Source organism: Balaenoptera ricei, chromosome 6, assembly GCF_028023285.1.
Source record: "Balaenoptera ricei isolate mBalRic1 chromosome 6, mBalRic1.hap2, whole genome shotgun sequence".
In the NCBI taxonomy this organism is placed as follows: Eukaryota; Metazoa; Chordata; class Mammalia; order Artiodactyla; family Balaenopteridae; genus Balaenoptera; species Balaenoptera ricei.
Genome location: NC_082644.1, coordinates 85,381,914 through 85,409,295, shown reverse-complemented (window position 1 = coordinate 85,409,295; position 27,382 = coordinate 85,381,914). Strand labels below are relative to the sequence as shown.

General features: G+C 37.9%; 1 long non-coding RNA gene across 3 annotated transcripts in view; it reads left to right on the top strand.

The window, feature by feature from the left end:
- LOC132367145 (uncharacterized) overlaps nt 1-27,382 on the top strand; it is a 200,627-nt gene that overhangs the window by 162,705 nt on the left and 10,540 nt on the right. The window contains exon 4 of one of the 3 annotated variants that reach the window (XR_009503706.1): nt 6,785-6,867. The exons of the other annotated variants lie outside the window; for them this stretch is intronic. This is a non-coding gene — a long non-coding RNA (uncharacterized LOC132367145). Of the gene's footprint in view, nt 1-6,784; nt 6,868-27,382 lie in introns of those variants that run through there. 3 annotated transcript variants of the gene reach the window in all.

Genomic DNA, 27,382 nt, shown 5'->3' with positions numbered 1-27,382 from the left:
TGCCCCCACCTACTCATGCCTTGACACCACAGGGTACGATATTGATGGGCCCTTGAGCTCATGGCCAAGTTCAGTCACTGGGCGTTATAGGACTCCAGAGTGAATCTAGGAATGAAACACTGAAGAATCCTCAGGGAAGAATTTCCTTAGGGAGGAAGATTCCCCTCAGGAACTAGGTCTCTAATATAATGGTTCATATTTGTGGTTGTGTTGCTGTCTTTCAAAGACACTTATATGAGCTCACTGGCCCAACCACATTACAGTTAGAACTAATTCCTCCCAATGACTAAAAAACATCATTGATATCATTGATTTATATCTTTAGTTTCCTCTGTTATTGTGTTTTCCTACCACATTGGTATTAAGTCGGAGGGGAAAATTAGCAACCTGCTACCATACACTAAAAATATCCAAATATTGGCTAACTAATGAAATGTTTTCACGTTCGGAGGGAATATTTTTCTATGACCCTTAAGATTTTTAGCTTAAATCCCTGAAAAATACATTTTCTGCTCTAGTTTGTATACCCGGAAATATCTTGGAGGAGTGTGTGCTAGAGCAGCGAATATCAAGTTTTAATATACAGTGCTTCTAAAACTTTAATGTGTGTGTGAATCCCCTGGGGATGCTGTTAAAATGCAGATTCTGCAGTTCTCACAAGCTCCCTGGTGATGTGGATACCGCTCTTAAGAGCACTACGGTGCTAGAAGAGCTGGCATGCGATGTCCATGATTTGGAGCCCAAATCACTCATATTTGAATTACCATTCAGGAAGACACAAACAGGGAAAATTCTGCAACATCTCCATTTCCAGACTCACCAAGGGCCTAGTGCTCTGTGACCCCTGCCTCCAAAGCAGAGACTGTCACCAAAGAATTACTCTATCAGTACTCGTGTGCCATTTCACATTCAGATATGGCCTTTTTATCTGGGAGGAGACAGAGTAAGGAGGTGGCAACTACAGATATGACACATCATTTTCATGACACCAATAATATGTGTTTATTTGTTTATTTTATTTATTTAGTTGCACTGGGTCTTAGATGTGGCTCGTGGGCTCCTTAGTTGGGGCTCGCCAGCTCCTTAGTTGTGGCATGCAAACTCTTAGTTGCAGCATGCATGTGGGATCTAGTTCCCTGAGCAGGGATTGAGCCCAGGGCCCCTGAATTGGGAGCGCAGAGTCTTAACCACAGTGCCACCAGGGAAGTCCCTTGTTTGTTTATTTTAAAAAAGCTTCTAAAAGTTTGCATTTGTTGTATAGCAGGTGATGTCATAAAAATTCAGACAGTCCTTTGAGGCCATGGATACAGGAGGAGGAGATTACAGAGCTCCAAAAAGGATTTCTGAAAAGAATGCAAAAATAGCCAAGGATGTATTTGGAGCTATGGGAAAAGAAACTATGGTTAAAAAGCTCTAGAAGAGCTGAATTGTTGATGTTTTAACATTCAATAAAAATAAATACCCTTATTGATTTGGAAGATTTAACAGTCAATAAAAATAAATGCCCCAGGACTTCCCTAGTGGCGCGGTGGTTAAGAATCCACCTGCCAATGCAAGGGACACGGGTTCAAGCCCTGGTCCGGGAAGATCCCACATGCCACGGAGCAACTAAGCCCGTGCACCAAAACTACTGAAGCCTGCGCGCCTAGAGCCCATGCTCCGCAACAAGAGAAGCCACCGCAATGAGAAGCCCGCGCACCGCAACAAAGAGTAGTCCTGCCCGCCGCAACTAGAGAAAGCCCGCGTGCAGCAATGAAAACCCAAAGCAGCCAAAAACAAATAAATAAATAAATTTTAAATAAATAAATAAATAAATACTCCTATTGATTTGGACAATATGTTGTAGAAGACCCCTCAAAATAGATTCCACTGTAGTCTTTTGTTTGCCAGTTTTGGGCATTTGCATGGTGTTAAACTTAAATCAGAGTTAATTTTCAGGGTAAGACTGCTTTTATTCCCCTGCCTGCTTGTCATCCACTATTTTCTACACCTCTCCTCCAGCATAATTACTTTCTTAGTCTAATATTTTCTTTGGAGAATCCTCTTCATGATCGACAATTTCAGTTTATGGGTTATGCTGTAGCTCAGAATTACAAGGCATTTAGCTAGAAATGCCTAAAGAGTAAACTTGAGCCCTCACGTAAAACAAAGATAATGGTGTCATTTTCAGGGATAGCGCCATCTGAAACTAGCCTGCTGCGGTTATTTGGCCAGTGGGTACAGGTAGGAAAGCAACGTGCCCAGGAAGCTTTAAAGGCCTTAGATGTTTGGAAAAAGCAGATTAACACAAGTACCACTGACACCAATTCTATAGCCTTGGACCAATCATTGTAGTTGTTTTGTTTGTTTGTTTTTTATTGGAGTATAATTGCTTTACAATGTTGTGTTAGTTTCTGCTGTGTTAGTTTCTTCACAATGAAGTGAATCAGCTATATGTATACATATATCCCTTCCCTCTTGGACCTCCCTTCCCCCCATCTAGATCATCATCTAGACCATCACAGAGCACCGAGCTGAGCTCCCTGTGCTATACAGCAGGTTCCCACTAGCTATCTATTTTACACATGGTAGTGTATTCATGTTAAACCTAATCTCCCAATTCATCCCACCCTCCCGTTTCCCCACTGTGTCCACATGTCCGTTCTCTACATCTGCATTTCTATTCCTGCCCTACAAATAGGTTCATCTGTATCATTTTTCTAGATTCCACATATATGCGTTAATATACGATATTTTTCTCTTTCTGACTTACTTCACTCTGTATGACAGACTCTAGGTCCATCCATATCTCTACAAATGACCCAATTTCATTTCTTTTTATGGCTGAGTAATATTCCATTATATATATGTACCACATCTTTATCCATTCATCTGTTGATGGACATTTAAGTTGCTTCCATGGCTATTGTAAACAGTGCTGCAATGAAATTGGGGTGCATGTGTCTTTTTGAATTATGGTTTTCTCAGGGTATTTGCCCAGTAGTGGGATTGCTGGGTCATATGGTAGTTCTATATTTAGTTTTTTAAGGAAACTCCATACTGTTCTCCATAACTAAAAATTAGATTGCATTTATATCTTAAAATAGGTCAGCTCCTTAGGATAATGTTCAAGTTTTGTATATCCTCTACCAAAACAACAATCTTTTAAGTATCTTTTGTCTTGCTTTTGTCTTACTTCTGTATCATTCTGATAAAGCATCATCCAGTGGACCCTGCCCCAGCTGATCCAACTTCTGACTTCAGTCAGCAAGCTTTTTTTGCTTTTTCTTAAATATTTATTTATTTATTTGGCTGTGTTGGGTCTTCGTTGTGGCACGTGGGATCTTTCATTGCAGTGCAAGTTTCAGCGTGGGCTCTTTGTTGTGGCGCACGGGCTTCTCTCTAGTTGTGGAGCGTGGGTTTTTTCTTCTCTAGTTGTGGCGCAGGTTCCAGAGCACATGGGCTCTGTAGTTTGTGGCACGCAGGCTCTCTAGTTGAGGCACGCGAGATCAGTAGTTGTGGCATGAGGGCTTAGTTGCCCCGCAGCACGTGGGATCTTAGTTCCCTGACCAGGGATTTAACCCTTTGCATTGGGAGTCGGATTCTTTACCACTGGACCACCAGGGAAGTCCTAGTCAGCAAGCTTTTGAATATTTATTTGTACCACTCTCTTTTTCTTATTCCCAGCATGAACCCATCTGTTACTATCATGCTGTCTCTAGCTCTTTGTCCTTCTTTCTCAACATTCATAATTGTCCTTTTTTCTATCTACTAAATTGTGTTCCACTATTATAGGAAATCTCACTATAAGACAGACCTAGCAATACATTTTTCAAGATTAACTTTTAGTACAAATATTTCACAACTCTTAGCTCCCTACTCCAACTGACTCAGTTTTTATGATTATTATTTTTTATTACATACTTACTAACTTACTCATTTTGCATCTAGTGACTGTGTTCTTTTTTAATGTGTACTATCAGGGTTAGTCCATAAACCTACAATTCCCCAAATAGTATTTGCTACAATAAGGAATACCAATTAATACAACAGACTAGAGAGTACCAACATAGACAATTATATGTATGCAAAACTCTGTATGTATGGTTTAAAGAGGTTAATGAAGTGTTGTTTAAGATAGGGTATTATAGAAACAGGATAACATTTCAGTAATTTAAGGTGAATCCCTGCTTTATTATGTTTCAAAGTCAATCTATATGGAATAAAAATATAAACATTGAATCAAATTATAATAAAAATTGACAAAGATTAAATCATTTATCCAATATATAGAAGGAGGATAATGTCTTCATTTTAGAAGAAATTAAAAAATTGTAAATGGATGATTGATAGCTTCAAGAATATACGTATATAAAATTTCTATACCGTTAAAAAACCCCAAAGGGGCTGATATATACAATATTTTTAAAAATTCATGTTTATAAAGAAGACATTCAAACTTGGAAGGATAAACGAAAAAGAGGATATCAGTGCATTTCACTAGACTGTAAGCTCTGAGAGGACAGGGACATTTCCTTGTACTTCACACATAATAGGTATGTAATAAATATTCAATAAATAAATGATAATAAATAAATGAAATAAAAGCCAACTTCTAAAAGCTTATTATTGCAAGAATAAATATGTGAAATAAACAACTCTGGACAACTAAAATATGCCAGCTAAAATAGTTTAAAAAGTTATTCAGTATCAGCAGTGTTGTAGTAGAATTGGTACACATTCCTTGTAGTGGCTCTATAAATTGGTTATCTTTTGGAGGTAATACGATAATTTGTAATAAGGGCGCATCATCCCCCATGCAGAAATTTATCCTGATGAAGTAGCCAAGGTTAGATATTTCATCAGATTTGCATCACTGGTGGTGTTTATGTCAGCAAGACAAGGATTACAGATCTACATTTCAATTTTAAGGGTCACCCGAGTTGAAGAACCTTGTAAAAGAGTTCTGCAATTTTTTTGATTATCTGCAGGGTTCTACTTGCAGAAGCATTTCCTTTAGTGACAGAAGGCCGGCGTAGGCCTTGTATCAGTGAGGAAAAGCTAGATTATGTTGTGGTAAAAACAACCTTCAGATCTCAGTAGCTTAAAACAATAAAGGTTTTGCTCATGCCCGTCTTGGATGGGTTGGAGGCTCTACTCCACAGCTTCGTCCTGCTTGGTCCAGGGCCTGGGCTAGGAGAGCAGGCACTGGCTGGAGTACTGGCAACGGTCATGGAAGAAGGGAAAGAGGACGTGGTGAAGCATGCACCGCATCCTAAAGCAACTGATTACATTTCATAGTCAGAGCAACGAGCTCCATGGAATGGGGAATTGGAATCCTACCACATTCCTGGAAGGAAAGAGAAAACCAGACATCTGTGAACAGCCATCCTGATATCACAATCTCTTAGAGTAGAATTGTGGCCAAGGTAGTTTTAGTTTTCCACCTGCCTCTCTAATCAACTAATCTCTAGTTCTGATGAATTTGATGATAATTATTCTGGAAGGAAGCAAGGCCTCCTTCAGATATTTTAACAGAAACTTTGATGTCAAAATATATCAGATGCAGAAGGCAATGAGTCATTATGGCTTTCCATCCAGAGTAGCAAAATCAGATGTGCTGTCAAGCATCACAAATATTCTTTCTGCACACAGGGTCCATAAGAACTGTTTGGAAAATACAGTATCATTTTAAAGATATCAGTGTCTTTACCAGTTTCCTAAAAGGTGAAAGCAAAACAAGTTCATTGTTGAGGGTGTTGACATGTAAATAAGAGATGAAAACCAGGAAACGGTTTTGATGAAACCAGGAGCGATAGCAATAACTTTCTCCAACTACCCGTGTAATGAAGATGGTGAAACTGCTGGCTCTCCACGGCCTGCTTCAAAATGGCAGATGGCATGCCTGATGGGAAGGGGAAGTCTTCATCTCCAGGGCTAGTGCTTCAGTTTCCTTCCTTTGCTCCAAGCCTTAATGTAGGTTAACCATTTCTATGACATGTGACTTTATCAAGGGTCCTCTGATCATTCTTCTCAATGTAAAAAGCTTCCTTGTAGGATGTTTTAAGATAAAGACTTTATATTAAATCAACTCCATGTTTTAGTAAAGTGCCAACTTTTTAGAGTTGAGCCTCATGTTCAAAAAGAATACATACTGGTGGTGTAAATTTGTGAGTGTCAGGTAAGATGCTCTTTCAGCTTTTCTGATTTTGTGCATCCAGTGGGAAGAAGTATATCATATAAAATCATTGTCACTATTATGTCCCATTATATTTGGTGATAAATCTAAAAACAAATGTAAGACTCACTATATTTCATTTCTTTGTCAATTTCTGACTGAAGCTTGGCCTGGTGGTAAGCAAAGTGAATCTGTATAATGATCATGATGTCACTGTATGTTTTCCTTAATTTATCTCCCTAGGAAACTATTCTTGGCCGAATAACATGGTGGTGATGATGGAAACTATAAGTGGCCATGCCACTTAAGGAGCATTCCATATCCCTTACACAACCATATTCTTTGGTCACAATCAAAGCCTTGATAAAATAATTTGAAATAAAAATATGTTTTCTACAAAGACAAAATCAAAGCAACAGAAAAGAAATCCAAGAAACAAAGATATATATATCTGTGCCTGACTTACTGAGCCCTCCAAAGTTGATGTAATTAAAGTGCATTGTTTACCAAAACAAAATCCTCTTTAGATAATTTTGTGGTTATTTGAATAACTAATAAACTGAGCTTTTGGTATTAAATCCTTTTTTTTAAATAAAGATGTTATTGAGATATTTCTTTTTTTGGTAGACTTTCAGCCTTCAAGGACTCTCCATTAATGTATGCCATATTACAAAGCCATTAAAGCTTTAGTTGAAAAGCATGGGAACAGGTAAGTAACGATAAATTTCTCATTTACATATACCTTAACATTTATATATCACCTATTAGCTTACAGAGTACATTCTGTTGTTGTATTTGTATTTAATTATTTGGTGTTTTCATCAAGCATTCATTGAGTTAGGCATTATCCATATTTGTCAGTTGAGTAAACTGAGGCCCAGAGACATTAAGTGACCTGCTAAGTGGCACAAAGAACGTTATAGAAGCTAGACCTTCCAGTCTCAAGCATAGTGTTCTTTGTGTTATAGCACAACTCAAGGAAACATCTTGAAAACATTTTCCCTCTCTCCTCTTGTTCAGAACTTCAAAGCTAATCACAAAAAACTAGAGACTTTCCCATCGTGATTTGATTTCCACTGTCTTGGGCTGAAAGAGTTGATGCCATGCTTTTCCCCCATCGTTCTGGAAAGATCGTCAAATAGCTGTATTTTCAGTAACTGTCATTCTCCCACATTTTGGGGAAGAAATTCCACCCACTACAGTAAGATGACCAGTAGCAGATGGCACCTGCAGGAAGGTACTCCAGACTTACAGGATTCCCAAGGGTCTGATGAGGTTTGACTTCTGTAACCTGAAGGCTCATCAAGCGAGAGCGTGTGGAATCCTCAAATAAGGTGGCATCAAAGATCCATGTCTGGTCTTTCAGGGCAGCTGCTGCTGCTCCTACACCTATAGAAACCATCTAGAAAGAAGCTTCATGAACAGCAGTGTGGGCTTCTTCCATATTTGTGAGGTGAAATGATTCGGTGGGTGGCAGATTTTTATTCCTCTAATTTAAGTCTGCTTCTTATTTGAGTCTGCTTCTCCTTTGTTCCAAAGGAGTCTGGTGAGTTTTACCCAGTGTGAAAACCAAGGTGTAGGCTCTGTGCACAAACAACCCCTGGATAAACAGAATTTTTCTCTTGGTCACTCCCAATGGAGAAAGGCTACTGCCTTCTCTTCAACTTTTTGTTTGTCTTTTTTAAAAAATAAAATTTCCCAACACCATCAGCCTGGGATAGTCTAATTGAATTGTACATTGGATGTGATGATGTGTTAAAAATATGGTGTTTGATGACCCCAACGCGACCTGGAAGTCTGATGTATTCTCAAGAATCCGTTTGAAACAGCCTCACTCTGATCAACTCACTTCCTGATTATTTTATAAATCATGAAGCATAAAAATCAGTTTATATTATGTTTTTGGAAAGAGTAACTGAGAGACTCTAGATATTTGCTTAATCCTGTGGTTATTTTGGTGCCTTAGACGTTCTACTTTATAAGCAGAAAAAATATTCTACTAAACTGATGTAAGTAATTGGCCAACTTGTTATGAGGAGGAAGTATTGGTTACATTATAATTTGTTTACAGATTACCTGTCCTTTTACCTATTGATATAGTACTCATTTTCCCCCTCAAATTCTTACTTCTCTTTATTTATTTATTTTTATTTTTGGCTGTGTTGGGTCTTCGTTTCTGTGCGAGGGCTTTCTCTAGTTGTGGCAAGCAGGGGCCACTCGTCATCGCGGTGCGCGGGCCTCTCACTATCGCGGCCTCTCTTGTTGCGGAGCACAGGCTCCACACGTGCAGGCTCAGTAATTTGTGGCTCGCGGGCCCAGTTGCTCCGCGGCATGTGGGATCTTCCCAGACCAGGGCTTGAACCCGTGTCCCCTGCATTGGCAGGCAGATTCTCAACCACTGCGCCACCAGGGAAGACCCTTACTTTTCTTTGAAACCTTCTTTGAGTAGTAGGGGGGAAAAGGTGGGACTCATATAGACCTGTTTATTAGTTATGTGAATCTGGCAAAGTTATATATTTTCTGAGCCCAAGTTATTTATGAAGTGTGGGTCATAATGATTATCGTGGAGAGCTGTTGTGAAAATTTAAAAAGATAATGTATACAAGATCCTTAGTGACTAGTATTTAGTATGTGCTCAGTAAATGCTACTTTAATTATTTTATTCCAGCCTACATTGATTGTCCCCCTCTCTGAATGCCTGTGGCACACACTGTTCCCTAATATTTCTATAATGATAACCTTGTCTCCTTAACCAGCTTTTAAAGAAAGAATACTTTTTACACCTTCAGGATCTGGCACAATGCAGGAAATAATTTGGGGAAACACCATGAATCCTCCCAACGTCAACAGCCTGTGAATTGTGTAATAACTTATTTGGTAGAAAAACACACCAAGGAGTGTGGCCCCTATGATAAAGAAAGGCTGGAGCTGGCCAATAAAAACCTCATCAAATCCAATTCTGATTGGCAAAGTATACAAGTAAATTAAGGAGGCCAACATTTCTTACACAAGTTGGCAACAAGTTGTGGTTTCTCTGCATTATCTCAAGTCTTTTGAATCCTAGCCCTTGAACAATTTTGACATAAGTCAACATTAAATGGAAAGATAAAACAAGAAATGAAGTCTTGGCAGGGAATTCCAAAATGGTCCCTGTTGCCACAGTTTCAAATCTCACCTTCATTCACTTTGGAATATTAATACCAATGCTGTGGTTCAGAAAAGTTCCAGTGTATTTTTTCTTGTTTCTTTTTTAAAAGTATTACTATCGGGCTTCCCTGGTGGCGCAGTGGTTGAGGGTCTGCCTGCCAATGCAGGGGACACGGGGTCGAGCCCTGGTCTGGGAGGATCCCACATGCCGCGGAGCAACTGGGCCCGTGAGCCACAACTACTGAGCCTGCACGTCTGGAGCCTGTGCTCCGCAACAAGAGAGGCCGCGACAGTGAGAGGCCCGCGCACCGCGATGAGGAGTGGCCCCCGCTTGCCGCAACTGGAGAAAGCCCTCGCACGGAAGCGAAGACCCAACACAGCCATAAATAAATAAATAAATAAGCTTTATAAAAAAAAAAAAAAAAAAGTATTACTATCTGGATATATTTGCTTCTAATTGTTTCTAAGGCATAGGTTAATTTTTTGAATAGTTGTACCTTTTTTTCTCTTTAACATTTTAGCAAATATTTTCCTACATTATTAAAAACTTGCCGTTAGCATCATAAGCTTTGAACAGTTAGGATGTTTCTAATATTTTGAAGCAAATGCTGCCCCAATGATACATCTTTTTACACGGAGATTTCTATCTCCCCTTTAATGACTATTTAGGCTAGATTCTCTAAAGTGGGAATTCTGGGTCTAACTACATGAAAAAAAACTACTTTAAATCTTGATTTACATTTCCAAATGTTCTTAAGGATTGGACTAATGTGTACTCCATCAACAGTGGAAGGGAATGCCTCTTCATCATACCCTTGCCAGTCACTGTTCTTTGAGGCGAGGTGGGGAGTTGAGGCACAGGGACAAAGTGAACTTCACTTATTTGACAGGGAAAAGAAGAAGTTTTTTCTTTTGCAAGATTGCTTATTTATTCTTGTCTTTGGTTATTTGGTTTTATCTTTAAATCTGTTTGCCATTTGCATTTCTTCAATTATAGATTTTCTGTTCAAGTCCTGTTGAAGGCATAGTGGATTTTGTAACAAAGAAATTTCATTCATTATCTTTAAGATAGCACAGTTCTTTTCTCTCTAGATCTCAGATTATTATATCCATTTTATTTTACTTGTTATCTATTTGTTGAAAATTGACTCTTAAATCCATAAGGATTTTTAAGTACCATGCTTATTTTTTTAAAAAAAGGCTTTTAAAAAAAATTTAGGACATACAGAATTAGATAAAGAAAATTAAAATTGCCCTTAATTTTACTACCCAGTGATGAGCACTGTGTACATCTTATATATTTCCTTTCAGTCTTTATTCTATGTGTGGAAAAAAGTTTTTTAAAACAAAACCATAATCACAAGGATAGTTTTGTGGCATTTATTTTCATTAAGTACACAGAATATTCTCAATCTGTTAAATATCTTCTGAAAACATCATTTAAAAAATTTTTTTATTTATTTATTTTTGGCTGCGTTGGGTCCTTGTTGCTGCGCGCGGGCTTTTCTCTAGTTGCGGAGAGCGGGGGCTACTCTTTGTTGTGGTGCACGGGCTTCTCATTGCAGTGGCTTCTCCTGTTGCAGAGCACGGGCTTTAGGCGCGCGGGCTTCAGTAGTTGTGGCTCGCGGGCTCTAGAGCGCAGGCTCAGTAGTTGTAGCACGCAGGCTTAGTTGCTCTGCGGCATGTGGGATCTTCCCAGACCAGGGCTCGAACCCGTGTCCCCTGCATCAGCAGGCAGATTCTCAACCATTATGCCACCAGGGAAGCCCTCATTTTTTTTTTTTTTAAGGTAAGTCTTCCTTGATGATACTGTCTTTTTTAAAACAATTTTATTGAATTACAGTTGATTTACAATGTTGTGTTAATTTCTGCTGTATAGCAAAGTGACTCAGTTATACATATATATACATTCTTTTTCATATTCTTTTCCATTACGGTTTATCACAGGATATTGAATATAGTTCCCTGTGCTATACAGTAGGACCTTGTTGTTTATCCATCATGTATATACTAATTTGCGTCTGCTAATCCCAAACTCCCAATCCTTTTCTCCCCACCCGCCTTGGCACCCACAAGTCTGTTCTCTATGTCTGTGTGTCTGTTTCTGTTTCGTAGATATGTTCATTTGTGTTGTATTTTAGAATTCACATATAAGTGGTATCATACGGTATTTGTCTTTCTCTTTCTGACTTACTTTGCTTAGTATGATAATCTCTAGGTCCATCCATGTTGCTGCAAATGTCATTATTTCAGTCTTATTTATTGCTGAGTAATATTCCACTGTGTATATATATATATATATATATATATATATCACATCTTCTTTATCCATACATCTGTCGATGGACATTTAGGTTGTTTCCATGTCTTGGCTATTGTGTTCAAAGCTAGTGCTGCTATGAACACAGGGGTGCATGTATCTTTTCAAATTATAGTTTTGCCTGGGTATACGCCCAGGAGTGGGATTGCTGGATCATATGGCAACTCTATTTTTAGTTTTTTGAGGAACTTCTTACTGTTTTCCATAGTGGCTGTAACAGTTTACATTCCCACTAACAGTAAAGAGGGTTCCCTTCTCTCCACACACTCTCCAACATTTGTTATTTGTAGACTTTTTAATGATGGCCATTCTGATTGGTGTGAGGTGGTACCTCATTGTAGTGAAAATAATTTTTAATGGTTCCATAAAACGAATGTGCAACTGCACTAACAGATATTTGTATAATTACTAAATATTTGCTATTATGTGTAATATGATGAAAATTTTAGGATAGAATCTTAGAGGCGGAATTATTGGATCAAAGGGCAGGGACATAAATACTGCAAAATAGCTTTCTGTAGAGAGGTAACAATGCATCCCAACAGAATGTGAAAATGTAATCTAACCTCATTTTGCTAGCATTGAGCACTATTATAACTTTAAATAAAAATATTTGCTTCCTTATTGGGTCATTTGTAGAGACGTGGATGGACCTAGAATCTGTCATACAGAGTGAAGTAAGCCAGAAAGAGAAAAACAAATATGGTATATTAACGCATACATGTGGAATCTAGAAAAATGGTACAGATGAACTGGTTTGCAGAGCAGAAATAGAGACACAGATGTAGAAGACAAACATATGGACACCAAGGGGAGAAAGCGGAGGTGGTGGGGTTGGGGTGGTGGTGCTGGGATGAATTGGGAGATTGGGGTTGACATATGTACACTAATATGTATAAAACAGATAACTAAAAAGAACCTGCTGTATAAAAAAAATAAAATAAAATTTAAAAAACTAAAAAAAAATTTTCTTCTTTGATAGATTTGAGTTATACATCATCATTTTGCTTTGCTGCAAAGTTGAACATTTATTAGAACATTTGTTTATCATGTTTACTGATTATTTGCCTCTATTCTTCTGTGGACTACATGTTTGTATTCTTTCCACACTTAAATATTTATTATTTTTTGGAATATATTATTCATGGATGTTATTGGATATTGTTCTTTGGAAACTAAAAATGTACAAAAAACATAATTATATGTATTCTTAACACCCCCAATTATCTACTATTAATGTTTAATTTTTTTCAATCTTCCTTTTATATTTTCAAGGAAAAGTCATCTACTTATAATTTATATGGTCATTATACATAATTTATTTTGCTTTTCTTCATAATTGGAGGATTGCTGAAAATTCTCAGCATTTTATTGACAGCATGAATTCTGGGGATGTTGGGGGGGGGGGTTAGACACCAAGTCATACTAATCCTTCTCTGATCCAGAATCTGTTTCTTTCCTTTCAAAAGTTTTTGAAATTTATTACATTCAATGACCCTTGTCTTTGTTGGGTTGCCCTTGAAGAGTTTTAGATATTTCCAATTTTTTTCTTGTTTCTGTTGTTCATTTTATTGGCTATTGGGGAAAAGAGATTTAATGTTATAGTTAAACATTAGACAATCCAGAAAGTCCCTTCTCACTCTTATTTTTGTCACCAGGGTAAAGTGAGGATTTGGCATAACTTCTGTGAGCTGGGCCAATTTTCTAATACTACCTGCCCCAGATAGTATTAGAAATGTTTCTAAATGGTATCTGGTTGGTTTGGAATGCTTTCTTTAACATATAGTAAGTTTTCCTCCTCATCAGAAAATATTTAATGACTATCCATTCTATTACATTAATTTGTCAATTACTGTGCTAATATCCTGTTTTTCTATATATTTTTATTAAATATTCTGATATATGAAAGAAGTTCCTTATTTTATTTGTAAACATTTTATTCTCATTCTTGCCTGTTTGCTTTTCTAGAAAATATTTATCAATAGAATTATTTTCTCATCAAAAATTCTCTTTGAAATTTTCTTATTAAATTCTTTATAAAACTCTAAGCTATTGGTGCTTCCCTGGTGGTGCAGTGGTTAAGAATCCGCCTGCCAATGCAGGGGACATGGGTTCGAGCCCTGGTCCGGGAAGATCCCACGTGCCGCGGGGCAACTAAGCCCGTGCGCCACAACTACTGAGCCCACACACTGCAACTACTGAAGCCCACGCACCTAGAGCCCACACGCCACAACTACTGAAGCCCGCACCTAGAGCCCGTGCTCCGCAACAAGGAAAGCCACCGCAATGAGAAGCCTGCGCACTGCAACAAAGAGTAGCCCCCGCTCACCACAACTAGAGAAAGCCCGCGCACAGCAACGAAGATCCAACACAGCAAAAATAAATAAAATAAAATAAATAAATTTATAAAAAAAACAAACAAAAAAACACTTTAAGCTATTTTGGAAGAATTGTTAGCATTTATAAACTTTGCACTATGCATAGTGTCTCCAGATCTTTTCCTGGTTCATTAATTCTTCCATCACATGCAATTTGCCATTTAATCCATCAATTGTTTTAAATTTTAATTTTTACATTTCATTCTTAGAAATTTTCATTTTTTTCAAATCTGCTTAAACAATTTTGATAGTTTCTTGTTATTTGCTCATACTTTCAATGCTGTCTGTTATTTCTTTAGTGTTAGTATGCATTCTTATCTTATATTCTGTACCTAAAAACTCCAATATCTGCAGGCTTTGCCCATCTGACTTTGCTACTTGTTTCTGGTAATTCTTGCTCATGGTGCCTGTTTCCTCTAGAGGTTTGACTTTTTATTTTTTTTTTTTATTTTTATTTTTATTTTTTTTTTTTTTTCAGTTACATGAATCATTCCAATTTTTATTCTTATTGCTTAAGCCAATTTGAATTGGAATTTCTGCCATTTACAACCAAAAACAAGGTAACTGATACATAAAGTATCTTTATAGAGGTTTGACTTTTTAAATGTCAGCTTATGTTTCAAGTTCCCCTGGAAACACCTGGAGGACTGGGTGAACACACATTTCTCCAGTAAGGATTTGCTTTTTCTTCTTCCTGGCTCCTAGAACACTACTAACCCAGAATCACTTTAAAAGAAATTCTGGACTTAGGGCTTTTCAGACCAAACAGGTGATATAAATTTAGGCCACAAAGCAGTGTGAAGGCCAACTTATGATTACCATAAATGCTCAGGGGAGCTGGGCAATTTCTGTGGTGTCTCCTTTTTTGGGGCAATCATAGTTTATTCTTTCACTGAAGGTGGAGACATTTAAGATCCTGGCTCTGTGGGCACATTTCTCTTCTGACTTCTCTCTTTGTACACACCCTAGGCTTTAAAATCCCATGTTCTGCAGTGCCCTTAAAATATAAGGTTTGAGACAAGTACCCCCATCTTCATTCTAACTCAAGATGGTAGGCCACCCATGTAAGACATGCTAAGAGAGTATAATATTAGTTTTGCAGGATGGCAAACACTTAGCCTCAGCCTGTATGAGAAGTGGAGGTTGAAGAGTTGGGGGGAGGGATTTTTTTGGAATGAGTCATTGGAATACCCTTATGAGGGAGGGAAGTGTCCTTGACCTCAGGTCAAGAGGGAAGGGGTGATGAGAACAACCAGGAGAGTTTGACCCAAGTTCCCTGTGGTTTAGGAGCCCCAGGGCCTACTGTCTTCTTTGTGTTCTTTGAGTCCACTCTGCCTCCTAAATATGGTTGTTTTGATAGTTGTCACCTGTCCACATTGAGATGATGGCCACTTTGCGTAGGCTGATGTGTGCCAGTTGCTCCGAGGCCTTAATAATGCTAACTACTAGAAAGGAATACAAACATTTAATTTTCTTTAAAAATATAATTGGTAAGCAACAAAATGCTTTTTTGATAAACTTGTAAGAGTTCAGTGTCCACATAAATCTGTGAATTCTTATCAACTTGATACAAGAAGTAGCAAATATGGACAAAATACGTTCCCTCCACTTTGGAAATTGATTCTTTGGAATTAGAGAGATTTAGCCTCTTGATGAGCCCATAAAATCTTTTCACTGTTAAGAAAAATGCATTGAATCTCATTGAAAGGGGAATATATAACATTGCATCTGGGAAGAAAACTAGATGGGCTAAAGCTTGCATGGAGGTAGAAATGACAATTTTTGATTAACAAATTGTCAGCATGGGGCACATTCTTTCAATTTTCAGCAATTTGAAATCTCAGCATTAATCAGCTTTTGTTGAATGCTACCCACTGTTCATACAGCAGTGAGGAAGGCAGTAATGAAAAATTGAAGAACAAGCATTAGATCAGAGATCATGCTGGCTGCCGTGTCTATTTTGTGTGAAGACTTTTTTTATTATTCTGGAATTGGTCAAAACATGCTTTGTCCTCATCAAATGACTTCTGTGAGTGCTTTCTTTCAGAACTATAAATGGTGCTAATAAGTTGGCCAGCCTCCCACCAACTAGACCTTTGATATATGTTGTGTGAGCACATTAATAAGAAATCAGAATTACAGAAACATAGGGACTGTTCCGCACTCATAATTGTCTTTTTCTGTGATGCAAAATAAATCAAGCTATCATATTGCTCCCAGGAAGCCTAAACCATTTATAAAATAATGACTTTGTTTTTATAAATTGGTTTAATTTATCCATTTTAAAATTGCTTATTAGTTTCCTACAACGTGCAAGGCACTGCAGGGACTAAGTAGATGCACAAAAATGGCCCTGCTGTAAAAGAGCACACCGCAGCCACATACACTCCATCATTTGGTCCACAAGTTTTTACTTCCTCTATATTCTTGGTCTGTATTCTTCCTCTACATTTTTGGTCTATTGAATAAATGCACCAATATTCTTCATATGTGAATGTGACACTGCGCACTCCTCTGTCTGTAAGCCATTGCTTTGTGCTTTTTTCTAGTATTAAGGCTAGGGACTGCCAGTTCATCACTTCTGGTGTTCTTGGTCTCCCTTGGTACCAAACTATATCACATTTTCAGAAAGACTTCTCAAGGCTAAGTAGCATATAGACTGTCACCTAGAGGGATAACAAAATAAATCGATTGATACAGGACTGGATATTGTGACCTGGGCAACTTTGTTATTGGCTATAACTATGAGTAGTTCCGTGGAGCAAACAAGAATGTGAAATGGAAGTTCAATCATTTGTGGTTCAAAGAAAAGAGCCAACCGAGCCAACCTGTGGACTATTCTCAGTAGAGTGGTTTAGTAATTTGTGATGAAAACCTCAGACAGGAAGTCTTAAGTTGGGGTTAGTGACTGCTTCAGAGGGTCTGTGAACTTCCTGAAATTATGAATAACATTTAAAAAAATTTTTACTGAAGTATAGTTGATCTACAATGTTGTGTTAATTTCTGCTGTACAGCAAAGTGACTCAATTATACAAATATATATTCTTTTTCCTGAATAACATTTTATATTTAAGAAGCTGTGTGTTTTCTTGAGTAGGTAATCTATAGCTTTCACTGGATTCTTTAAGACAGTCATGAATTCCTAAAAAAGTTATGAACTATTGACCTAAGTCAGGAGTTGGTGAATTTTTTCTGAAAAACATGAGATAGTATATATTTTAGGCTTTGAAGAACATAGAGTCTCTGTAAACAAATGAGTGTGGCTGTGTTCCAATGCAACTTTATTTACAAAAACAAGATGGTCCAGGGGCCGTAGTTCTCCCACCTCTGGTTTAGGCTATGATTTGGTAAGATGGAACTTTCAAAATACTGTGCTGAAGTACATCCAAGTTTTCCCTTTTATATAAATCACATTTCATGTATGAATTTTATTTATTTAATTTTCTTTTTTCTTTCTTATTGTAGTATAATTTACGTGGAGTAAAATGAACAAGTCTTAAGTGTACAACTCAGTGAATTTTTGCATATGTATATACCCATGTAACCACGACCCACATCAAGATATAGAGTATTTCCATCACTCCAGAAAGGGCCTTCATGTTCCTCTTTAGTTATAATCTTCTCCCTCCCCTGGAAGTAACCACTCTTCTCTCTTCTATCATCATAGCTTAGTTTTACCTTTTCTTGAACTTCATTTAAATGAGATTGTAGTTCTACCTTTTAAAAAATTGTGTGTATTTGAAAAACTCCTTGCATATAGACTGATATTTGTAACACACAGCCAATTTAAAAGATAATTGTAAAGTACAGACACTAATTGGAAATCACTCATGTATCTATCACCTGTCTTAAGAAATGGAATATCATCTATTGCATAAAAACCCTCTGTGTACGTCACCCTGCCTCTGTAATAGAGACCATCAATGGTCTGACCTTTGTGAGAACCATCACCCTGTTTTCATTTATAGTTTTACCACATATATATGCATCCTTTAAAAATAGCTTAATTTTGCCACTTAAAATTTTTTTTTATAACTGGAATCATTCTATTTATATCATTTTGTGATTTGTTTCTTTTGTTTAATATTGTTTGTGAGATGCACTGTTGTTAAAGCATATGGTTATGGTGTATTCATTTTAATTAATATATAGTATCCCGTTGCATTGATACATCACACTTTTTGTATTTATCAGGTCTATTATTGATGGACATTTAGGTTGTCCAATTTGGCTTATTGCAAATCATGTTTCTATGAACAGATAGAGAAAACTTGGAAGTGAATGTTATTTGAGGAGGAAAATTTGGAGTGTGTTCTTGGCTATACTCAGTTTGAAGTGCTTTGGGATATATCAGTGGAGATGTTGAGTAGGTGTAAGGATATAGGACTCTGGAGCTCAGACCAGGATCTGCCTGGAGATGTAAGTTGGAGAAGCTATGGCCATGGTTGACATCCAGAGAAATATTATGGTGTAAGGGAGAAGAGGATCTTGCCTTTAGCCTTGAGAAGCTGCAATAGTCAATGATCAGATAGAAGAAGCTGAGTCTGCAAAAGAGAGTGAGAAGGAATAGCCAAAGAGATATGAGGAAAACCAGAAGAATATGGGTTTTTTTGGTTTTTTAGAAATGAAAAGAATAAAACATTTTAAGAAATAGGCAGTGGTTAACAGTCCTGTGCTGCTTAAAGTATATAAAATCCATGTTTGTTGGATTTAGCTACTAGCAATCATTAGTGACCTTCATGAGAATTATTTTGGGGGAGTGACAGAGTAAAAAACCACATTGGCATGAAATGATGAATGAATGGGGAATAAGAAAATGGAGATAGAAAATAGCAATTTTATCTACAAGGGCAGGAAAGAAAGATAAAGTGATGACTGGATAAGAACGTGAGGTCAAAGGAACCTTTTGGTTTTTCATTGATGAAACTTGAACATGTTCAAATTCTGGTGAGGAGGATCCATTTCAGACAGAATGATTGGATATATAAGATGGAAAAAGTATAGATGACAGCATATAGTTCTGGAAAAGGCTGGAGTTGATGGGATCCAAAGATTAGGAATTAGCTTTTGAAAGGAAGAGAAATGGTCAACTAATGTAGGAGGAGTGGAGAAAGTTGAAAAAATATGTGGAAGGATATGGTAGTGGAGTGTTGAGCATGAGGTAGGAGGCAAGGTCATTGGCTATGAGGAAAAGGGAAGTTGGAGCTATAAGGACATGTCTAGAGATGAGTGACATAGGTTTGAAAGCCATTTCAGAGAGTGTAGTGTGTTGGCCAGACAAATGTAACAGGTTGCTGATCATTTGTGTAAAATGTAAGTATATTGTGTACCTTGCTCCAGTGCAAGGCCAGAGAACATAGATAGCAATTTATGTGGATTCTGACTATGACAGACAAGTGAGACAGGACTTTGGGATACTGGCTAGATTATCGGTGAAATGGTAGGTCATGGGATTTAAGCAATAAGAGAATAAAGTGAGTCTTTTGTATATATGTAGATACTTGCATGATATACTGTAGTCAACATTGATTCCCCAAAAGGTCTTGCTGCTATCAGGTGTTATCACTACATTCATCATAACTGTGCTAAACACATTTCACATGTAAATAAACATGGGACATCTGGCCTTGGGGAAAAAAAGGATAAAATGAAGACATTAGAAGGCTGATGTTAGGAGTGAAAGCAAAGAAGACAGATATTTGGAGGTCCTGATGACGTGGAAGAAGGTCTCAATGGGAGTAGGAAGAAAAGTAGTTATAAGCTGGAAAGAAAAGGTCCAAGGCCATACTAACAGAGTGGGTGGCTGATGGGGTGCAGAGGACAAGGTTCTAAGTTATGGGGTCAAGAACCCAAGGTTAAGGTGTTAGATGGGTCATCGACTTGGCTGCTGAAGTCCCCCAGGATATTGGCAGGACTTAGGGTGAAGAAGAAGACTGATTGTGTACTAAAGTCCTTCATGAAGGGTGGTGATTGATGTGTAACTGCAAGGATGGTAACTGACAGCTAAGAGGAAAAGCTGTCATGCATGATGTGAGGGGAGGTGATAATTTTTGGCAAGTGATGATGGGGAGCACAGAGGACAAAAACTCCCTGTCCTGATTTTGAGCTACATGACAGTGAGGGAATGAACAGTCTCCACTTGTGAGGGGTGTGGGAAGGTATTTGCAGCAGGGGTCTCCCTTAAGGCAAGGTAGAGGGATTAAGCAAAGAAACAGATAAATTCATAGAGGATTTGGTGTATGGAGCAGTATTCCCATAGAGCTCAGCTCAAGGGTTTAGATGGGGTAGGGTAGGGATGGGCTGGGTCAAGGGTCCAGAAGTACCAAGCAGAAGGGAGGAGAGAATGGATGGCCAGAGATGCGTTCTTTGGGTATTCCTGGTGAAATGCAAGCTGGGCTTTCAGTTAATCCCTTTGAAAAGAGGGGGCAGTGGACTTCTAAGACTTCTCTTAGAAGATGTTGGGCTGAGCGGCTGCAATTTCTGCAGTCACTTGGCCTTGGGTGGTGTTCTTCTAGGCTGCAAACCTGCAGCCAGGGCATTCAACCTTATAACCAAAATTCCTGGCTATGATTGGTTTCAGCTTTTATATCCTACCATCATACTTGCTTGTCATAGTTGGCTGGGTTCTATAATAATGCAGTCATACACTTCCATAATGTTTAAAGTGTTTAGAACAATTTCCAAGGTACTTTCAGTCAAGCACATGATCCCATATAATGCCATGCATTTTACTTTTATAAAAACAAAGCTTTTCTCTTATGGTTTGTTCACAATTAAGGCTGAGAAAAGAGAATTTTATTTTGGGTTTATAATTTCTGTTAGACTAATTGGTTTGTCAAGTGGAAGCAAAAAACACATTGAGGGGGGTTAAGATTTGAAAAATAAGCTTGGGGAGTGAGAGCCAATGTGTTCCCCTTGTCAGTTTTCAGTGACTCTGAATGGGTGAAGTTGAAACTAATTTAAAGCAGGTGGGTCTTCATGCTGTTCTGTAGACTTGATGATGGCTTCCCTCCATTCTTTATTTTTTCACTTTTAACATAGTGTTCCTCAGTGCAGGAGTCTGTATTCTCTCATTCAGCTTTGTGACACTTTGAGATTGGGTGGAAGTGGCAGATATTGTGAACAGTTAGCTGGTAGTGTGAAGCTCAGTTTTGGCCTTGGAAGTAGCAAAAAGAGGTAGAAAGGGCATGAAGTGTTGAAACTTAGCATCTTACAGATGCTCAAACTTGAGTAAGCTGCACAACAGCTCCTAAACCCCATTTTCCTCCCTGTTAACAATGAAAGTTATGATACCCATTTACCTGGAATAAAATAGACATTGAATAAATGTGAGGCTTTTATTTCTTCCTCTTAGCTGAACTGCTGTTTACATTTGGCACTCAAGTGAAGTTTGAAAGTGTAGGAAGGCTATAAAGAGGTCTTTTGCCCAAGGCAAACTAGCCTTGGTAGTGGGCAAGTCTTAAATAATGTGACTTATTTTATTTTACATGTTCTGGATATCCTGATACTAGTTTGGGCAGTTAATGTTTTTAGAGAGCTGACATTTTATATCATTGTAACTGTATTAAAGTATACAGAATTAAATGAGGGGTTTGACAGTTGATGCTGTCTACCAAGAACCGAATCATTGGGAAATGCAGAATTGTTTAGTCAGATGAAGCAAAGAATTTTGGGGGATTTGTCACTGAGATTTTCTTTTTATGGGAAGAAAAAGGAAATAATTCTTTGTAGTTTGAATGGTCTGATACCACCAGGTATATTTGTGTAGATGCATTCTCTCTCCTTTCCTTGAGCAGACACACTGATTATCAAGTGCTCTGTTGTTGCATACAGCATTTTGATTAAAGGGTCTTTTATATTGTTCATCTTCTTCTATATTGTTCATCTCCTTCTATCTCATAGACTAACTCAGTGTTTCTTACAATCTCTTTAAGAGGTTTTACAGATATCATGAAAAGAAGACTCTCAGGGAATTGCTTCTTTTTAAATTTCCTCTGTTGATTGTTTTATAGTTATGGAGTTATGGTTCACAGTTGTTTGTTTTTTTAATGGATTCTTATTTCTTTAAACAGGAACAATGAATTTGGAGGAAGAGTTTTCTCAAGCAAAAAGTTGGTCACTTTATGGAAACTTTATGGAAATATTTATGTAAATCTCATACCTAGAATGTGCCTAAAGAAAAATCCATTGCTACCATTAAGATCAATGTATTTTCCTTTTCCTTCTGTTGATAAGTCTTACAGGAATTTTCACACCAAGATTTCTGAGTGCTGTATTTGGAGGATTCTTTCATCAACTTGGCACAGATAGAAATGTCATCTTGACCTTGTTTCTGAAGGATGTTTTAACCTCACTAATTAAGCAATCCCCATCACTATTAAGTGAAGCTCTCTTGAGAGTGAAGGGCCTTTGATAGGTAAATTCCCTAATTGGATAGGACCTCTCATCATGAAACAGTCATAACATGTTGATTATAGTTTTACCATTAGGAATTCCATTGCTTAACACAAATGGATTATAACAAGAATTTGATTAAACTAAGTCAATTTTAGCCTGGAGATATTTGGAACCATCAAAAAAAGATCAAGTAACCTTAGTAATCCAGGAGTCTGTGGAAAGAGGATGAGCTTTTGATTCATGATAGCAAAATATTGTACAATAGAGTTTGGGTTTGAATATAATAGCAGTCCTCCAATGATTGCTAATACTTCTTTTCCCTGTCTCTTAAATTACATTAAATTTTTTTATTATGAAAATATTCATGAATACACAAAAGAAGAACTGTATAATGAATTCCCATGTACCTCACTCAGCTTCAGTAATTACCAGTTTTTCTTTCAATCTTCTGTTATCAATCTCCTCCCTCTTTTTTGTTAGTTTGCTGGGATAATTTAAAGCAGATGATGCATGTATTATTTCACCCATAAACACTTTAGTATTCACCTCTGTCAATCTATTTTTATGCTGTTAAAATAACTATAAATGCTAAAAATTACATAGTGCTTTATAGTTCCACCCTGCCTTATTTCATTAGGTTAACACAAAAATTTGATCAATATTATCATCACTGTCAAGCAGATTTAAAAAAACCAGAGGTTTTGAGTGGTTAAATGACATTCTCAGGGGCAGTGGGTTTCAAACCTGGGTCTCATAAATATTTCAGTCAGTCTTACACTCTGGTGCAGATGTGACCATACCAAGTAAAAGCTATTCCTTGGGTATTTGACTTCAACTTCTCTGGGCAGAGGCTCCCTTCTTTTGGTCTTGTGATACCTGTGGACCAACTAAAGAGTGTGAGCATAGCCAGAGGGAAGTGGCCTTTGGAGATGTGTATTAAACATGTCTTTTTATTCTGATGTTTTGACATCTGGGGCTTTGCTGACCCTGGAGAGACTGCCTTTCCCAGGGCTCTAATTCCTAGACATAGTAAAGGACTCACTTACAAGTGCGCCTTTCATAAGCAAACCAACCAATCCAATGCCCACGTTCCCCACCCACCTCCTTTACCTAGCTCTTACACTCCAGGCCACTATCTGCTAGTCGTAATCTCCCCCGGGCCAGGTACCTGACAACTAGGGGCAGCCCCTATGCCCTAGAATCCACCAAAATTATTCAGTCCAACCAATCCTAAACCTGCTTGCTCTGTCTCACCATTCCTTCCAATGAAGACCACAACAAAGGCTCTTGCCCACATTTTTCCCTCATTCCTTTGCCTCCTGACACTGGTATGTCCCCATGTGGCCCAGTGTGGTGTGGCATGCTACTTCCTCTTGGGAACTGTGAGTATAACAAACTCTCTTTTCAATGGCAGTCATCTCCTGATCTGCTGGCCTGGCCATACCTGGATAATAATAAAACCTGCACTTTAAAACAAAATGGTTAAGGCTGAGTAAAATCTCTGGGGCTTAATATCAAGGCTTGTTGCTGGAAGATCTGACAGGCTTAGTTGGAAGCAGGTGACAGTCCTGGGTCAGGTAATTGGGTTGGAGATCAAACTCTAAAAGCAATAGGGGACAGGCAATGAGGTCAACAACATGTGAAAGACATCATAATTGAATGGCAATAGGCAATCATTCAGTTATCTTGCTGGCTTCCCAAGGTGGGCTCAATTCCAGGGGGAATTATATTTTTTCTTAGGTATCAATATCATCTCAAATACATTCCCCTAGGACTATAGGAAGGCAGTGTTCCCTCACACCCTGTTGATGCCTCCCCAATATTTCTTCCCTTAGGCCACCATTTCTGCTGGTCCTGCATATCCCATCCAGTCTTGCACTGGTCTACAGTGAAGGGCTATATCTGAGGCTCTCAGTACCTGACTCTACCTCAAGTGTTTCCTCTTCTCTGAGACTCTAGTTTTCAAGCTAACTCTTACATTTCCAGCTCAGTTTCCATCTCAGGTAGAAATTTAGATCAGACACCATAGACCCTTCTAAATCCAACATCCTCATTTTACATATGAGGAAACTGAGCTTCAGAGAGGTAAAGGACTTGTCCTAAGAACATAGGCTGCAAAAAGGTGAAGGCCTTTTGATACTAAGATACACATTATTTTACTATTCTGATAATTTTTGGTAAAATCTGACTTGTATTTAATGTAGATCATATCTCACAATAACAAGTTCTAGTGGACCATGAGTTACTTGGCTGTAGCACAGTCACTATAACAAATATTTATTTAGATAACTGGGAAATTAATTATTTCCTTATGAAAAAAGTTCTTATAGTAGTTTATGTTATATTTCATTATAATACCTGCACTGTATAATATGTTAGGTTTTTTTTTATACAGCAGGTTCTTATTAGTTATCTATTTTATACATATTAGTGTATATATGTCAGTCCCAATCTCCCAATTCATCCCACCACCACCCCCCCCAATATGTTAGGTTTTGTCTTTCTTTTTTTTTTTAAGATATTTTTTGATGTGAACCACTTTTAAAGTCTTTATTGAATTTGTTACAATATTGCTTCTATTTTATGTTTTCGTTTTTTGGCTGCGAGGCATGTAGGATCTTAGCTCCCCGAGCCTGCACCCGCTGCATTGAAAGGTGAAGGCTTCACCACTGGACCGCCAGGGAAGTCCCAGGTTTTGTCTTTCTGACTTTTGCTCACATACACACAAATATAGTCATAAACAGCCACAAACGCACAACATACACACACCCCACACCTGAATACTCACTTTCCTATTGCCTTAAAAAAAAACAACAACTCCTTAACTCAAATTAACCTAGATAGATGGATGGGGCAATAAATAGTTCATGTGTTAAAACACTTCACAATAACTCATTCATTTTAATATGAATTGATTTTGAAATAATGTCCTAAAAGTATGCTGTCAGTTTAAAGAGGTATTTTATTATTTTGTACTGGTTCTGGGAAATATATGATTAAAGCGTCATTATTCAGTAATGAATTCACTTATCCAAGATATAAACATGGACTCAGGGCTCATATGCCTGTGCTAACTACTAAAGTGACCTGGGTGTGATTAGGAAGATTCCTGAGGTCAGTGATTCGCAAACTAAAGGCATGAGAATCACCTGCGGGGGCTTGTTAAACCACAGATGGCTGGGCTCCACCTTCAGAGGGTCTGGGGTGGGCCCCAGGTATTTGTATTTCTAACAAGTTACTGCTGGTTCAGGAACCACATTTGGAAAGATGCTGCCTTAGGTGATCATTCAACTGAAAGTCATACAAGAAGAGGGGCTGGTGTGAGTTTCGTGATTCCTTCAGAACCAACTCATGGACTTGCAGTCTTATACCAGGTAGACAAGAGTTATTACTTACTATCTTCCCTGTGCCTTTATTGTGACCTGAAAGGAGGACGCTCCTAAAACCCATGCAAGTAGTAACTCAAGTCACATAAATATGTGTGAAAGATACACCAAACAGTACCTGCTGCTGAAACAGAGACACTAATACCTGCAATCCTTAATGCTTTAAAACAATCAGGTTTTTCATGTCCTGTAAGTTGAGGGTGAGGGGTGGTTCCATATTCTTGTGTACTATCAATTTGTAAGAAATGTGAAAAATTTTTGATAAATCTCCACTGCCATGGATCATGGCTATCCTGTAATTTAGGTATCACTAGCACATACTAAGGTAGTGCTGCTTCTACGGTAAGCTGCCTTTGACCATATATGTTGTTGCTGATTTTAATGTATCGATATTGTTGATCCTTATTATTCATGGATTCCATATTTAAGAACTTGCCTACTTGATGAAATTTACTTATAACCCCAAAATCAATAGTCATGATGCTTTCCTGGCCATTTGTGGACATGTGCAGAGCAGAGATAAATTTGAGTAGCCCAAGGTGTATGTTCTCAGCTGAGATCCAACAGGGCGAGGCTTTGCCTTCTTGTTTCAGCTCTCATACTGTAAAGAAGTGTCCTTTTCTTGGTCCATTTAGTGCCATGTTTTTCACATTTTTTGTGCCCTTTATTAGTGATCTTGCTGTTTAAAATGGCCCCCAAACATAGTACTGAAGTGCTGGGTAGTATTCCTGAGGGCAAGAAGGCTGTGACATGCCTTATAGAGAAAATATGTGTCAAATTAACTTTGTTCAGGCATGAGTTACATTGCTGTTGTCCATGAGTCCAGTGTTAACGAACCAATAATATATATTAAATAAGGTGTCTTTAAACAAAAGCAAAAAACAAGGTTATGTTTTGATCATTTGACAAAAATGTATGTTCAAACGCTTGCAGAAACCTAACCCTGGTACTTCCCCTAGGAGCAATGGTTGAGTATTTGCTAATCAGTGTTTGCAGCAGCTTCATATAACATAGGAGGATCAGCTGGCTTGGATTTACTGAGGATACCATGCTTAGTGAATTTTGTTCATCTGTTGATTAAATTTACCAACTTATTTCATGTTATCAGCACCATATGTTCACTTCTCATTAAACATTAAAATGCAGACTTTCCACCGTGAAGTAATGTTCTGAAGTGTGCATTTTAGGAGGGAAAGAATCCCAGAGTACCTGTGTGATAGAAAGGGTTTGGACATTGGATTCTTTCTTCTACTCAAAAGAAGAAATATTTGAAACTGTTTCCCTGAGGAAACATCGCTATTTAGTTAAGGGATAGGTAATAGATCTAAAAGTCAGCCCATTAACTGGATCTTTTGCCAGTTTTCTAACTGAGCTAAAATTTACAATAATTCAATAAAACTATTGAACAAATGAGAGATAATGATAATAGTTATTATTTACTGAGCCCCTTCCACGTTCTAGGAACCGTACAAGGCACTTATTACACACGTTATTTCATCAGCTTCCCATCTTCCCAATGCTACTTGTGAGAAGTAGCATTGTCCCCAGTTTACAGATAGAGTCATTGAGGCTCTGGAAGTTGAAAGAGAAATGATAC